Source organism: Rhea americana, unplaced genomic scaffold (assembly GCF_003343005.1).
Source record: "Rhea americana isolate MKP2758 unplaced genomic scaffold, rheAme1 scaffold_159, whole genome shotgun sequence".
Taxonomy (NCBI): Eukaryota; Metazoa; Chordata; class Aves; order Rheiformes; family Rheidae; genus Rhea; species Rhea americana.
The window spans coordinates 1,769,058-1,782,629 of record NW_028185694.1 but is presented as its reverse complement, the minus strand read 5'-3'; the positions used below and the strand labels follow the sequence as shown (position 1 = coordinate 1,782,629).

The 13,572-nt window shown below is 42.0% G+C and overlaps 1 long non-coding RNA gene across 1 annotated transcript; it reads left to right on the top strand.

The window, feature by feature from the left end:
- Window positions 1-3,211: 3,211 nt before the first annotated feature.
- Window positions 3,212-13,299, top strand: LOC146598632 (uncharacterized). The gene is made up of 2 exons (XR_014895233.1): window positions 3,212-3,383; window positions 13,018-13,299. It is a non-coding gene; the product is annotated as an uncharacterized LOC146598632 (long non-coding RNA).
- The last annotated feature ends 273 nt before the right edge of the window (window positions 13,300-13,572 follow it).

The window sequence follows — 13,572 nt, the reverse complement described above, 5'->3', positions numbered from 1 at the left end:
GGATGATGGAGAGAAAACGARTTTATCTGCCGGCTGTGCATTGTGTCTGCCGTGACCAGCATCAGAAACACTGGTCTGGAGACTTTGTCWAGTGTTGCATCTACAGAGAGATGCAAGTTCTGTAGATGCAAAGCAAGGGGGTGGTTRCAGCTTAGCAGCTGTTTAAGATAGATTTTATTCCTGCTTTCTTAACCTTGCCCTGTTTCATGTGCCAAGGTGCTATAAGTTGCTACRGGCATTTATGAGACAGAAACCTCTTCGAAAAGGAGACAGAGAGGTGCAGTTTTATGGGCTTTATCCACAGCAAGTCTGGTAATGTGAAAGCGCTGGTGAAAATTAAACTATTTTAAATGATTGACTCTATCTAAGTACAGTTGTCCRGTAATTGTATTTAAAAATATCTTAAATTAATGTTTAAGTTGAACWATTATTCTATTATTAATAAGAAAATATAATCTTACCAGATTAGAAAATAAAGTTCATATCAAGGCTACCAATGGTTTGATACCATTAGCTATCAAAATAGCTAATATTGCTATTTTTAAATATTCTGAGATGAGTACAAACRTTTTTCTCCCTGTCATGACAGAGCACTTACAAATGTTGCTTGTAAAAAGAAATTGGCACCTATTTAGCCTCTGTCATTGTGCAATGAAATCATTAGGCATTATTTAGAACTGATATAACGATTTTTGTATACACTGCATAACTATCCTGTGAGACATATTACTACAAGATCTCACACAGGCTAAGAGCTGTGTAGGAGTCCAAAAAAAGGTGGTTAAGCTTATATGAAYGGTAAGCCCCCTGGTTCAAATCATACTGATGATACTTAGAATATCTACTGTGAATTTTGGGTCAGCTCCAGTGTTCCACGTGCGTATTTGGTTAAAAACAGTAACTCTGGAAGTAGCAAAGGGAAGAGAGTGAGGGAAAAGCAAGTGGGATGCAAGGCTGAGAGGYAGCACTACAGGAGACTTTTGGGGGCTCTGCAGCAGGGGAGAGAGGAAGAGGAGCAGGTGGTGGGAATGGGACACCTGGGAAATGCTTAGGCCCTAATTATGAAAATTAGGGAGAAAGTTCTCTTTATATCTGTTTTTTATTTCATTCCTGGATGTCTTGATTGGAGGTTTCTGGTGTTGGCCACCACTGGACACAGAGAGACACCAGACTGTCAGAGCAGTGGTCTGGGTATAGCAATTGTTGGCTTTATACATGGGGCAGCAGACATGCTCCTGGTTGGCAGGTGCTTCCTGGTGAAAGCAGAAAGGTCCCAAGGGTTGAAATGCAGAAATACAGTGTGCTGACAAAGATGTACAACCACTTCTTGAAGAAGTATATAGATAAATATTAGGTAAAGTATTAGATAAAGATGGTTTAACCTTATTTTCTGAAAGAATATTCTGCTTATCCATCACTATATGAAAGCAAATTTAACAGAAGAAATTGGATGGTACGATGGAAAATTACTCCAACAAACACTGGTTCTTATTTTTTAAGTTTAGTGAACTGAGCTTTCAGCAGAAGCAGGAATGCCACTGAAATGCAGTAGACGTATAATTTCCCTGTTCAACAGCAGAGGAGAATGGTATTGAATTTCTTTCTCTGCACTTCTTTCAGGAAGAAAGCACGATGTTTCAGAGAGCTAATAAATGGGTTTCTGTGCTTACAGTCTTAGCATTTTCGGTACAGCAAAAACAAGTAACTTGAGCATCTTCATCTGGGTAATGTAAGTGCTGTGCTGTTATCTCTTGGAAGTGTTAGCTTACAATTTTAAAGTGACTTGGCTCTTTGGCCATTGCAGAGCCTGAGTTTCTAATGTGAGAGTCTGAACAAGCAGCATTTTTCTGAGAACTTGGTCTCTTCCGTACGCCTTCCAAGTCAATACCCTGCGGTGARTTATCCATCAGGTGGGAAGTCCAGCAGAGACTGGTATTAGTACGCCAAAGTAAAAAGACTTGAGGAGCCAGGAGCAGTGTGGAGCCGGCACCAGGAGCGTGCCTGCCCCAGCGGCTGGGGCGGAGGGAGCCGCTGCCCCCGTCCAGCTCTGCGACGGCGGCATCCGGGCRCTGCTGCTCGCAGCCCGCGTGCTCTGGAACACGGGCTGACCCTTGCCATGCTAGAGATTTGTTTGCAAAATTTTATTTTCCATTGTTTAATTATTTTCCTACTTAATGTGCACATAAGTTAATGTTAAAAAGCAAGCTTAGTTRTGTTCATTTGATAATCATTATCAGTCAATAGCTAATGTTAGAAGCTTCCTGCAACAGCTTGCTATAAATAGCACTTTTCGTTATATAACTCAGTGGAAAGATTACGCAGGCTTTGCCTGAAGCAGCAGATGTATCAGCAGGGTTCACTTTTTCTGATCACAATTTTATTTCACCAGGCTACTGTACCTGGATGCCTCACATGCAGAGAAATTAATAAAATTCAAGCCAGCCGGGTATCTCGCTTGCATAGCAAAGCATAACACAGCTGAGACTCACTGCTGAGTTCAACAGCGGAGCCTCCTCTGGGCCTGCGCTGGGACACAAAACTGTCATTCATTTCAGTTGCTAGAAGTGATTTTGAAACCCTAAATTCTGCAGTCCTCCTTTAGAGAAGCAGAAGTCTCTCAGGTAGCAGCGACAAGTTTGTCTGAAGTTACATAGGATGAGATTTATAATAATTTTATTCTACCTTCTGCTACATAATTATAAGGAAACGCAAGGCCAAAAGAAACAAACAAAAGAGGAAACAGCCTTCTTTTGGGCTCTTTGCTGTAAGAGCAGAAAAGGGGTGCCGCCTTCGCGCACACAGTCCTGTGGCTGTGCAGAAAGGCAGGATTAGATTGTGGCATGAAGAACCTCTCTGAAAACAAAACAAACACATTAAAATCCATGCTTAATATGATTAGTGACAGTAATAAAATGTTGACAGAGTGAAAATTCCTTAAATTCTGTTCATAGTACTTGTAGCTAGGCAAATCGTCTGACCATAAAATCTCCTATGAAATTAAGAAGGAAACCAACTGCTTGGAAGTTAATTTGTGTTTGTCAAGCTCTAATTTTTCACTGAAGCTTATGACTTAGCGAGGATACTTGAGGAGTCAGTTGCAAGGAAAGTGTGCGCTGCTTTACTGAGCTCATGTTTCTTGCTCCAACTGTAGTTCCAAGAATTTCAGCAGGTAAAATTAGCAGGCAAACACGATCACTGGCAAATTATATTCTCTGGAGCTTTGTTGTCAACAGCTAAAACCCAAAGGCAGCATTTTTGTATATGGCCCAAGCCAAGACTGATTTTAACAGCATATGCAAAAAATGGGGGAAAATGATCAACTGAGGATGTCAGCTGAGGATGAAGAACAGCCAGACACCCCTAGTGAATCCCCCTGGTCATGGGTAAGATCGCTGAGGTTGCATAAATAACATTTTAAAACTCTAGAAGAAAATAACAAGCTGTGCTGTATGATCCTAGGTAGAACTGAGTATAAACAGCTTTATAAATTCTCCTGTTGTTGTTTGCGTTTTTCAATTCTATTTTTAGCTACAGACATTAAAAAAAATGAATGGGGAAAACCTTCTATTGCTTCTACTCCATACATTAAGTGTTGCAGGAAAAGCATGGCTGGGTCTTTACTCTTTGCTTTGCTGTCTTACTGGCTGTGTAAAACAACATTGTTGAAAGATACCTTTTAGTTATAATGGAAGGAAAATGATTTAAACAATAGTGTAAAAGTATACTACAAAGACCTGCCTTTAGAAAGGAGCCAGTGAGACTCCCCCTCCCCCAATATAAATACAGAAATGTCATAATTTTTTTACTGAGACAGCCTTGATGAAAGTTGCTCAGCATCGATGGTCCACAACAGTAGGTCTCTGATCTGGTGTTTTGAGATCTGGGCTGGATTCCTAATGCTGCTAGAGGATGTGGGTCAGTATGGTTGTCTGTAATGAATGCTTTCATTCCAAGAGGGCTTCAAACAGGAATAGGAACAGTGATAATAAATTTTCTGGAAATTCTGTAAGTTTGAGAAAAATAGCCAGAGGTAGAGCCACCAGCTTCCAATAACTTTTAAAAAACATTAAAATATTAAAATAATTGCATATCTTGTTATTTGTATCCATGGTTTCACAAGAAACCTTAAATTTCTTTATCTTTTTATAAATGTCACATCTATGATCTGTCTGGAAACATCAGTGTTTGAAATGTTGAAACATTAACAGCAGTGTAATCTCTAAGTATTTGTGGGCATGGACATGTGTGTAAGTATGGAACTGGTATTTCCAGCAGGTACCCAAGCAGCTGTCAGAAACAGCTTTTTGAAGGCAAATGGCATAGAATATGTTGTTCTAGATGATGAAAGGGTTTAATATAACCTCCTCTGGAGGAATGTGCATGGAGGATGAAAAGAAATGCCAGTTGTTCTCACTATTAGTGTACAGGATTTGTGATGAGCCAGGATTTGTGTGTTGGTAAAGATCTATTTTTGATGGGTCGGAAGACATTTTATGGATGTTTGCTTCTTAATAATTCTTATTACTTAAGTAAGTGCAAATTTTCCATTTTCAGTGAAAATCCATTACAAACTGAGCAGAATGGAGGCTGGGTGTGAAAAGGTAGTTACTGAGTAGTTAGTAGACAGTCAGAGCACTGAGGAACATCTCTACTATTTTCAATATAAACCAAACTCTGTGTATAAACAAAGAAGGTAGGGATGGTTTTTAAACTTTATACTTCAATGTATTTCTTACAGAAAACAACTTTATTGGTAGTACTGGACTGGGACTGGGAATCCCCTTTGAGCAAAGGCTGTGTGGTCACAGCCAGGCAGATGTCCTGTTGTGTCCCCCCACCCCAATGTGCGTGGGCAGCATGGAGGGTACCGGCCGGGGACTGCTGCCTCGACTGTCCAGGAGGCTGCTATCCTCAGCCAGCGCTGCTGAGGCTTCACCCGGAAACTGCTTTGAGGATTCGTGCAAAATGCACTGTGCTCCTCCGACCCAAAGTACGAGGAAATGGTGAAATCTCTGCAGGGAACTGATATCATGCCGCACAGTGTGCTGGTGACCATAGTGTGCTGGTGACAGCTGCTCCCTGAGCTGCTGCCTCCCTGCGGGGCCAAAGAGGTGCAAGCCAAGCCCAAGGTGGCACCATCTGGGGAAGCTCAGCTGGTGATGACTCCTCAGGGCTGGTGGCAAAGTTGGGGCATTTCCCTTCACCCAGTCCCTTTAGGGGTTGGGTGCCTGATGCCGCCTCAAAGCTTTGCTATTCCCTGGCCCTGGTGGGTTGACTCCGTGTCGTGTTGCCACGCATGTGCGGCTCTGCTGGGATGATCCAACAAGATAGAGGAGCTGGCATCTCATGCCCACATAACACCAAAAATTCAAGTCAAGCCATCTAGAACAATTGCAGAACAATTGTTCTAGTGAGCAAGAAGGATGCATGCTGCACAAGGAAGCTTCATTTCTGACTTTTTGAGCAGGATGTTGGGTATGTGGCAGAGTCTACGCTTCTATCATTTGCTCTTGTTGGCAGCAAGTCTTGAGGGTGAAGTGCAAGGCAGAGGCCTGACCTGAAGGAAGGCCCTTTATTCTGGTGRTTGATTTGTTTGAATTCCAGCTTTTTTATTGTATGGCCAGTTCAGCTGAACGTTATTTATTTTGTTTTGAAGAATGTGCTTGAGACTGCTGTGTTCCAGAGCAGGCAGCTGTCCTGTCAAGTGAAGGATGGCATGCAACTATTTTGGTAAGAAATGTCAGGGATGTACTGCTGCTCACCTTCTAGCRAAAGCCACTCTAGAAACCAGGCCACCAGCCTGAGTAGATGAGTCTCAGAATGGCTGAGGAGCTTTTCTTCCAACCAACTATTACCCTACAGGGCCATAGCTGGGCCATGTATGGAGAATACTTCTGCTGCTCYGCCTTCAGGGAGAAAGAGGATCACATCTGGACTGGTGATGGGACAGAGATTGAATGCAGAAATGGTGCCTGGCCCTGGCATGCCTTAGCCGCCACGTCCCCAGGCACTGCTGCCCCTCCTGCCAGTTCCTCCAGTGGCCCTGGCGAGGGCTGCACCAGGCTGTGCCAAGATGAGCCCCGCTTGCCGAGTGACACTGCCTGCCTTGCCTAGTTAAGCCAGTGAAAAACTAGCCTATTAAAAAAAGAAAAAAAAAAGTTACAACTCTCTGCAAGGTTAACTGAGCTGAACCAGGAGACAAAACTGGCTGGGAAGAGGAGTGGGGGAACAGAGGGGATGGAGCAGGCCGACCACCCGCTTGGCAGCCATGAGCTGCCAGTGACTCAGCTGCTCAGCTAATTGCATCCTTAATGCAGCCAAAACTGCCAGTGTAATGGATTGAGTCCTGTGTTGTGTGTTTGTCTTTTTTTGCTGAAGTTTCTCAAGAAATAAATACAGGCTGTGATTTTTGGAGTTACACTTTGCAGTTTGGCATTGAAAGCCAGCAATATTTGGCAAAAAAAAAATACAAAGGAGTAGAGACGATTATTAAAATGTCCCGAGGCTCTGCTTGGTCTTGTTTCTTTCAATTTGACTTTATAAAGATTTTTTGTTTCCTGATAGTTAATTAAATAGTGCAGGGTATACATTAGCTAACAGATGCTATCACTGCTGTTCAGATTTAATTATGGAAATATCTGAGAGGGACACTGAAAGTACTCACCTACCTTCATTACCATTGAATTTTAGAGCAGGACTGGGCCTGTTAAAGCACATAAGACACAAGGAGATCTGTGCAAATTCTCAGATCAAATACAAAATTCCCATACAACCCTAGGCAAATGTTGGGTTTTATTTTTCAGTATTTCCTCTTATTGTAGGTAGTTTTGTCTGAGATCCCAGCTTGAGACCTTAATGTTCAGATTTTCTACAAACTTCAACTTAACTGCAGACACTGAGCATCTGTGAAAACCCACTCTGTCATTACTGAGTACCCAAAATAAATGGGCCCATTTGAAAACAGTGACCTTAATTTCYCTGTGTCACTTCCTCCTACCACTTTTTTTTTTAACTTGATGCTTATAATGTATTTTGGGATCCTCTGGGAGAACTTTTCTAGAAATGCAAAGCATTTATGCAATTAAATTGCCATCTGCTACAAATGCAACAGCTGTAGTTGGTCCTGCCTTGGGAAAGGGTCTGTCTGACTTCTCAAGGACAAGTTTCTCTGACTGTCTTACTACTACCCCCACACCAAGCTCCTGAGTCACTGATAAAATGCCCTCATTTCTCCAGGGCTGTCAGCACTCCTGGATGCACCAAATTCCAAGGAGGTAAAAATTCAATTATTACAGGTTCTCTTGGAAAGCAAAAACATCTGTGTCTCTCAGTGTGAGACTTTTAGGGCAAAAAAACTGTTAAGTCTCCATAAGTGAGAAGGAGTGGGCTAATGCTGGAGGCTACCCTCATTCCACTGTGCCASCTCAGAGCCCAAGACACTTGGAGGCGATGATGTCCCCCAGTGCTGTCCAAACGCACAGTCTTGCTCCTGGCTTCAGAGCAAGGCTGGGTGTGGAATGGTGACAGGATTTATCAGAGAGAGACAGCAATGGGAAAAGGAGAGCCTGCAAATAAGGAAATTTATTTGCTTTTCGGTATGCTAACTCCATTGCTYTTCCTGCATTGGAGCTATAGGAGATTTACTGCTTCCAAACCGCAGGGCAGACCTCAGGCCCTTCAGAGGCAGGGCAATCTCTCCTCCAGGCTGTCCTTGACCCATCCTGCCAGGCAGCTCCGCCACGGCTGCAGCCCCTTGCTCCCATCTCAGCAATGGGAGTACCCTGTGCTCCTGCTGATCTCGCAGGCCTATAGGCCTGGGGAGGATCTATTTTTGCAAGGGTAGATGAATCTCAAATGTATTCACTGCAGAGATGCTTTCTATCAGCATCAAGCACATCTGCTCTCTTCCACCAACTGAAAATCTGATGGTAAATTGAATCCAGACAGTGACACCCTTCTCTGTGGTTCACCCTGAGCTCCCAGAGCTCCTCTCTGCGAAGCTGCCTGAAGACTAAGCCCTTCTATGTTTTCTTTTGAGCTGCTTGCTAGAGGTCAGTGATTCATCTGTGTCTGGAGATCAGGTCTCARTAGAGTCTGCCCTGTCTTAATATAGATTTGAAAGTTCAGCTTGATCTATCAGGAGCAAAGGATGTGAAGTAACTGGTGGGCGAATAGTATCGAGGCCATCAGCTGCCTTGCCTTCCAGTTCCTGTCGCCTACACAGCGATCAGGCTTCTTTCCTTATATCATGAGTAATGTTTTAATAATATTTCTTTATCTTATATTACCATAAATGCAAATGCAGCGTTAACCTCTCTGTTTCTGATTCTCCTGCTCCTTGTGCTGGTCTATGACAGGTGAATTTCACCTGGAGTCAGGAATTTATATCACGGCAAGGCCATGGCCTGAGGACCTGTCAGCCCAAGGCCAAATGTCTGTAGATGTGATAAAACACTTGAGCAAAACTTAAACTGATGTCTGGGTTGCAAGTACAAAACACTTCTAAAAGTGGAGCACATGAGAAAAACCCAATCCAAAGAGACAGAAATCACAAGCAAGTCTTCAAGACCCAYGGCTGCCTTAAAATTGGAGATTTTTGAAAAAACAGTGACCCATCCTTGGTTCTTATCACTGAATTTCAGACTGCTGCATTTAAGAATTCATAAGTTTTTACCACTCATAGTGAAGGCTAATACTTTTTCCATGTAAAATCACCTGTCTCTGGGAGATAAAGATTTAAGGAAAAAAAATCCTGAAAAAACCCAGTAGTTTAGCTCCTGCACTGCAGAGTCCCGAAGAGTTTCTACTCTAAATCACTGTGAAGATAAGGGTGAACTGTCATCAGCTCAACATTTCCCATCACCACTCACCCAGGAAAGCACAAAGGAGGCACCGTGATGGGACACGTGGGGAAAAGGCCTGTCTCGTTTTCACCACTGGAGCATGCCGGCCCTGGTTTCAGAGGCAGAAGTGGGGGAGATATCTGAGAAGGGCACTCAGGGCAAAATGGCTCAGGAAACGCAGCGCTGTCTTTTACATTGCTCTGAAGGAGACATGTATGTGTGTTTATGTGTGTGGGTGCACACATAAGGAAATGGGARCAAATGGTCTTGCGGGTGTCAAAGCTTTTACAGAGCTACAAATAACTCAGGAATTGCAAATGGTTTGAGAGAGCTGCAACCAGCCGTGGAAGTGAGACTGGAGCAGAAAGCAAACCTGTGATTGCCTCTGGAAGAAAGTAGCAGAGAGAGCAGAAGGAAGCGTTTTCCCACCAGGGCCTGGGAAGGTCCATCCAGAGAGGGACACTCAGTTCAAGCCCTGCCACTCTCACTAWGCTCTCCAAATTCATCATCTTTTAGGGATCAGACACATCCAACCTGGGATTATAGCTCATGAAATAAGGAGTGAAGGTGACTTTCAAGCTCTCCCTCAAAATTTTTCTCTCTTTTTTTCCCTCTTTCTCTTCTTCTTATTTTTCTTTCACTGCCAGCCCTGACATCTGCTTGTGACTTGTGAAATTCCTGGGCTGGGAGAAGGCAAAGGCCCCGAACCTGCTGGCCTAACATTCAGAGAGTCCTGCCAATCAAAAAACAGGCAAAATGCACCATGTAGCTGAAAAACTAGCACTCATACTAAATGTTTCTAGGGAGCAAAGTTTATCTGGTGTCCTCTTACAAATTCATCATCTTAATTTGGACAATTTTAGAGGCAGATGGGGTCCTTTTGCAAACCAGAGTTTTAACCTGCACTATCAGCAAAATATGATCCACCTAGCCAGCTTCGGGGACAAATGAAAGGCATGAACACTCACAATATTTGATCATTTGGTTAAAAAAAGGAAACAATAAAAACTTTGATTCATCAAAGGAACTTTGGTACTAATAGCCACCCATCATGGGGAAAAAAAACTGCTATTTTTCTGAGAAGCTATCAACATAACGTCATACATATGAGTGCAGAAAGAAGTTCCTAAAACCATTTCTCAGGCATTTAGCCTGTGATCTGTAATGTTCAAACTAAAGGCAGTACCTTGCATTTCATCTTTACTGCAATCCTCAGGCTCTGTACTCCTGCGCTGCCACCTGTCACTGCTGCATTTGAACAGTTTCCCTGTAAATCTAATAGTGACAGAAAACATCTGATCARCTTTGCAGTGTGTCCTTTAGGAGCTCCATACTCCCCTTTTGTGTGTGCGCGCATGTGACTTTTGCTTAGATTTAGCAACTGAGTGAAAACTAAATAAGTCAAAATTTAAAAACTCTGTATTTTTTTAATGAARCCTTTGGGGAGATGAGGTTTCAGCATCGTAAAAAATTCTACAGCACTTTCATAGCACTTAGGAGCAGAGGTCAAGAGCTTCTTTATCCTTCAACAGTGCCACTTAGAAGTTATAGCACTTTAAATCTTCAATGCAAGACAAGCTTTTTATCTTTACAGTCTCCCAGGAAGTCTATCATCAAAACCATACACCATAGCACAAAAGCACAGTCTTTTACTTGAACAGAGCAGCAGATTACAAACACTGTTACCAAGCAATAGCAATATGTCCATTCATAATAAAATCGCCATCCTTCCTTCTGAGARGCCAGGAAGAAAATGCTTGATGAAGGCATTTATTTAGTTTCTGTATTTTCTTCCCCTCTTCCTTTTTTTTCCCCCTTTTGTCTTCTGAACTTCACTAGAAGCCTTGACCTAATCTTGGGCTCCCAGTTCTGCCCACAGGGACTTTGAGTATGCAAAAGACATAGACCCACAACTATATAAACACAATAAACCCTCCCAACCCTAAACTGGAGCTCACAGATCTGATTCACGCTGTGAATTACAGGAATCAGTATCASCATAAAAAAGGCTTTAAGAGTAAGCTTCACTGCATCATTCAGACCAAATCTGAAGTCAAATCCGCYAATCATCTCAGAATGATCTCCCTCTCCCACAGGAGCAAGATTTTGCAGGATTAATCTAGTAATTAATGCAGTGCACAGAGCATTGCTACTTTACCTGTTCTTTCTTTACTTCTTTGGTGGTGACAGCCAGAAACTTGGAGCTTTTGAGATGTGTGCGATATTTGATCTGCAAATCAAGTGAACAGTTTCAGTGTTTCCTTTGTTGTTTTAAGTAGAGATCTAGTTTCATGGAATGTGCAGTAAGGGGTCTGCATAGCTACAAAGACAGAAAATACATCCTTGTTCATCCTAACCCAATCCTACAGCTACCTTTATTTATTTATGTCAGTGGCTTTCAGGCAAAATATTTGCAATGCAAATCTCTCAAATCTGGAAATCTTTAAGTGAAAGCAACTGTTTCATGAAAGTAATTCCCTAGAAACAACACTTCTGGGCTACAAAATATCCCAAATTGAAAAATTCACTGAATTTGCAAACTTACACAAAGCAGTCAGATGCTTCTTTTTTCCTAGTTACATTTCTCCACTTTCTTTCTGCTTACTTTCCCTGTCTACATGTTGTCTTTTACTCTTGTATTGATGATCTTTAAATAAATGTTGAGTTAAAAAAATRAGTCCAGTTGAGCTCCTTTCTTCTTTGACACAGGTTGTATGGCTACTAAAGGCATCCAAAGCTGAGAATTTCTAGACCAAAAGTGACCTCCAGTGGTTACACACATTATTTATGGTTGATGCCCAGTTATTTGTTTTCCTCTTGTTAGAAAAGAGGCAATGGGATCATTAACAGCCTACAATCCTGCGGCTCTGCCTCCCTGGCAAACACAGTCAATCAAAYATTTCTGTACACCAGGGGACTTGCTAACTGACATGAAAGTTTTTCATTTATTTACCTCTACGTCTCAACTTTACATCTCTGGAGCAGCTTTTTGCACTTCGGGTGCATCTGCGCCAACCTCTTTTCTCACGCTCTGTACGTAGCAGAAGTTTGTGCTGCTGACATTCTCCAYAGAGCAACCTACCACAGGGTGAATGTGACCTTTTAGAAAGTAAATTATGAGAGATTATACTGTCAGGCATCTCGGGGTTAATTTTAGGCACTTGCACAGCAACTAGGAGTTCTGCATAGCTTTTCTAACAAAATAATATTTCCTTTCTAATCTGGAAAGCATGATGAATTTCTCTACCTTCGCATACATATTTCAGGATCCATCATTCCTTGGGTGTTTGAAGGTACAGAAAAATGAGGCAGAGGTATAAGTTGGGCTGGTCAAAAAGGTCTAAGTAGGATAAGGTCCTGAGTCAAACAAATCCATGGAAAAGGGAGGGGAAGATTGGAGAAAAACTCAGGAATATTAGTTAGAATTACCCACAATGTGAAGTTAAAGTGCCTTATTTTAATCTTTTTGGGGACACTGACTCTCAGAGCTTGAGTGTATAATTTGACCTGATCAGTTGGGATTGGTGCTCACTCCAGCTGCCAAAGTGCCCTGGAAATCTGTCCGTAAGTCTCTGTACATYAGTGGCAGTCACCAAAGTGAGATAATAATAATCCCCCTTCCCCCTGAGCCTTGTAGAGATGGATATGTTGAAGACTAAGCTCAGGTGATACTAGCAAGTATCTATCCCAGCAAACACCTCTGAGAAATTGCCAGAGTTCAGAGCTCTCATTTCAGTACAAATGTCTGAAGCAGCTTCACTCTGCTAGCTGTTACTAAGGTGTTTTTATCCATCAAAGACAACTGTAAGGGGGATTTTTTATAGAGGGATGCTTAGAAAAGTCAAAATAAACATATCTTTAATAAATAAACTGTAAGAAATCKTTGTCTAAGAACTATCTTGAAAAATGACAGCTTCCTTAATTTGTTTTAGCCTGTGACAAAATAAAACGGATTAAATTTGAAGGAGCATTTTCCCTTAGGAATTTCAATATGCTTCATCTTCATATCCTTAGTTTAATTGGATCCACTGACCAAGTCCCAGCAATTTTGGAAAGTCAGTAAGAATGAAACAGTCATTGCCATTTGAACTGATCTAAATAAATAAAGACATTACCTTTGGTAAAAATGTTTGGATGCTGATAAATTCCTTCCCTTGAGGGTTTTATTTTGCAGGTCAGCAGAGGGAATGACTTGAATAGTCTTCATGTAAGCCTGAGAAATAAGCTGCAGCCGTGGGCCTGATCGGTACAGCGCCGGCCTGAGACAGGGGGACAAAGCTATTTTCCGTTGTGCTGCTGGATGAGCTTCAACAACCCGCTGAAACTTTCCTGGTTGCTCCATCTGTTAAATGGGATTGTGCTAATAACATCTTTTGTAATATGCTTTGAGATTCATGGAGGCTGCGCTGCATATAGGCAAGGGATAATTGTTTGAATAAACAGATTATATATACTAYGTATATGTATACAATAATATGTCTTTTTCCTCCTATGTAAAAGGTAGCATTATGTGAAGAGAGTTAAAAGGAGGTCAGAAGGCAGTTTGCTTTATTTTTCATATTATCTGTCCCTTCTGCTTCCTTCCAGCAGCTGTACTGGATTTGTAAAGTAGGAGCACATGGAGATGTCCAAAGAATATTTCTGCAGTGACACATATGAATATAAACCGTACCATAAAGCTCAAGTTTTATTCATAGAAAATTAAAACTCTTTCCCTCTCCCCCTTTTT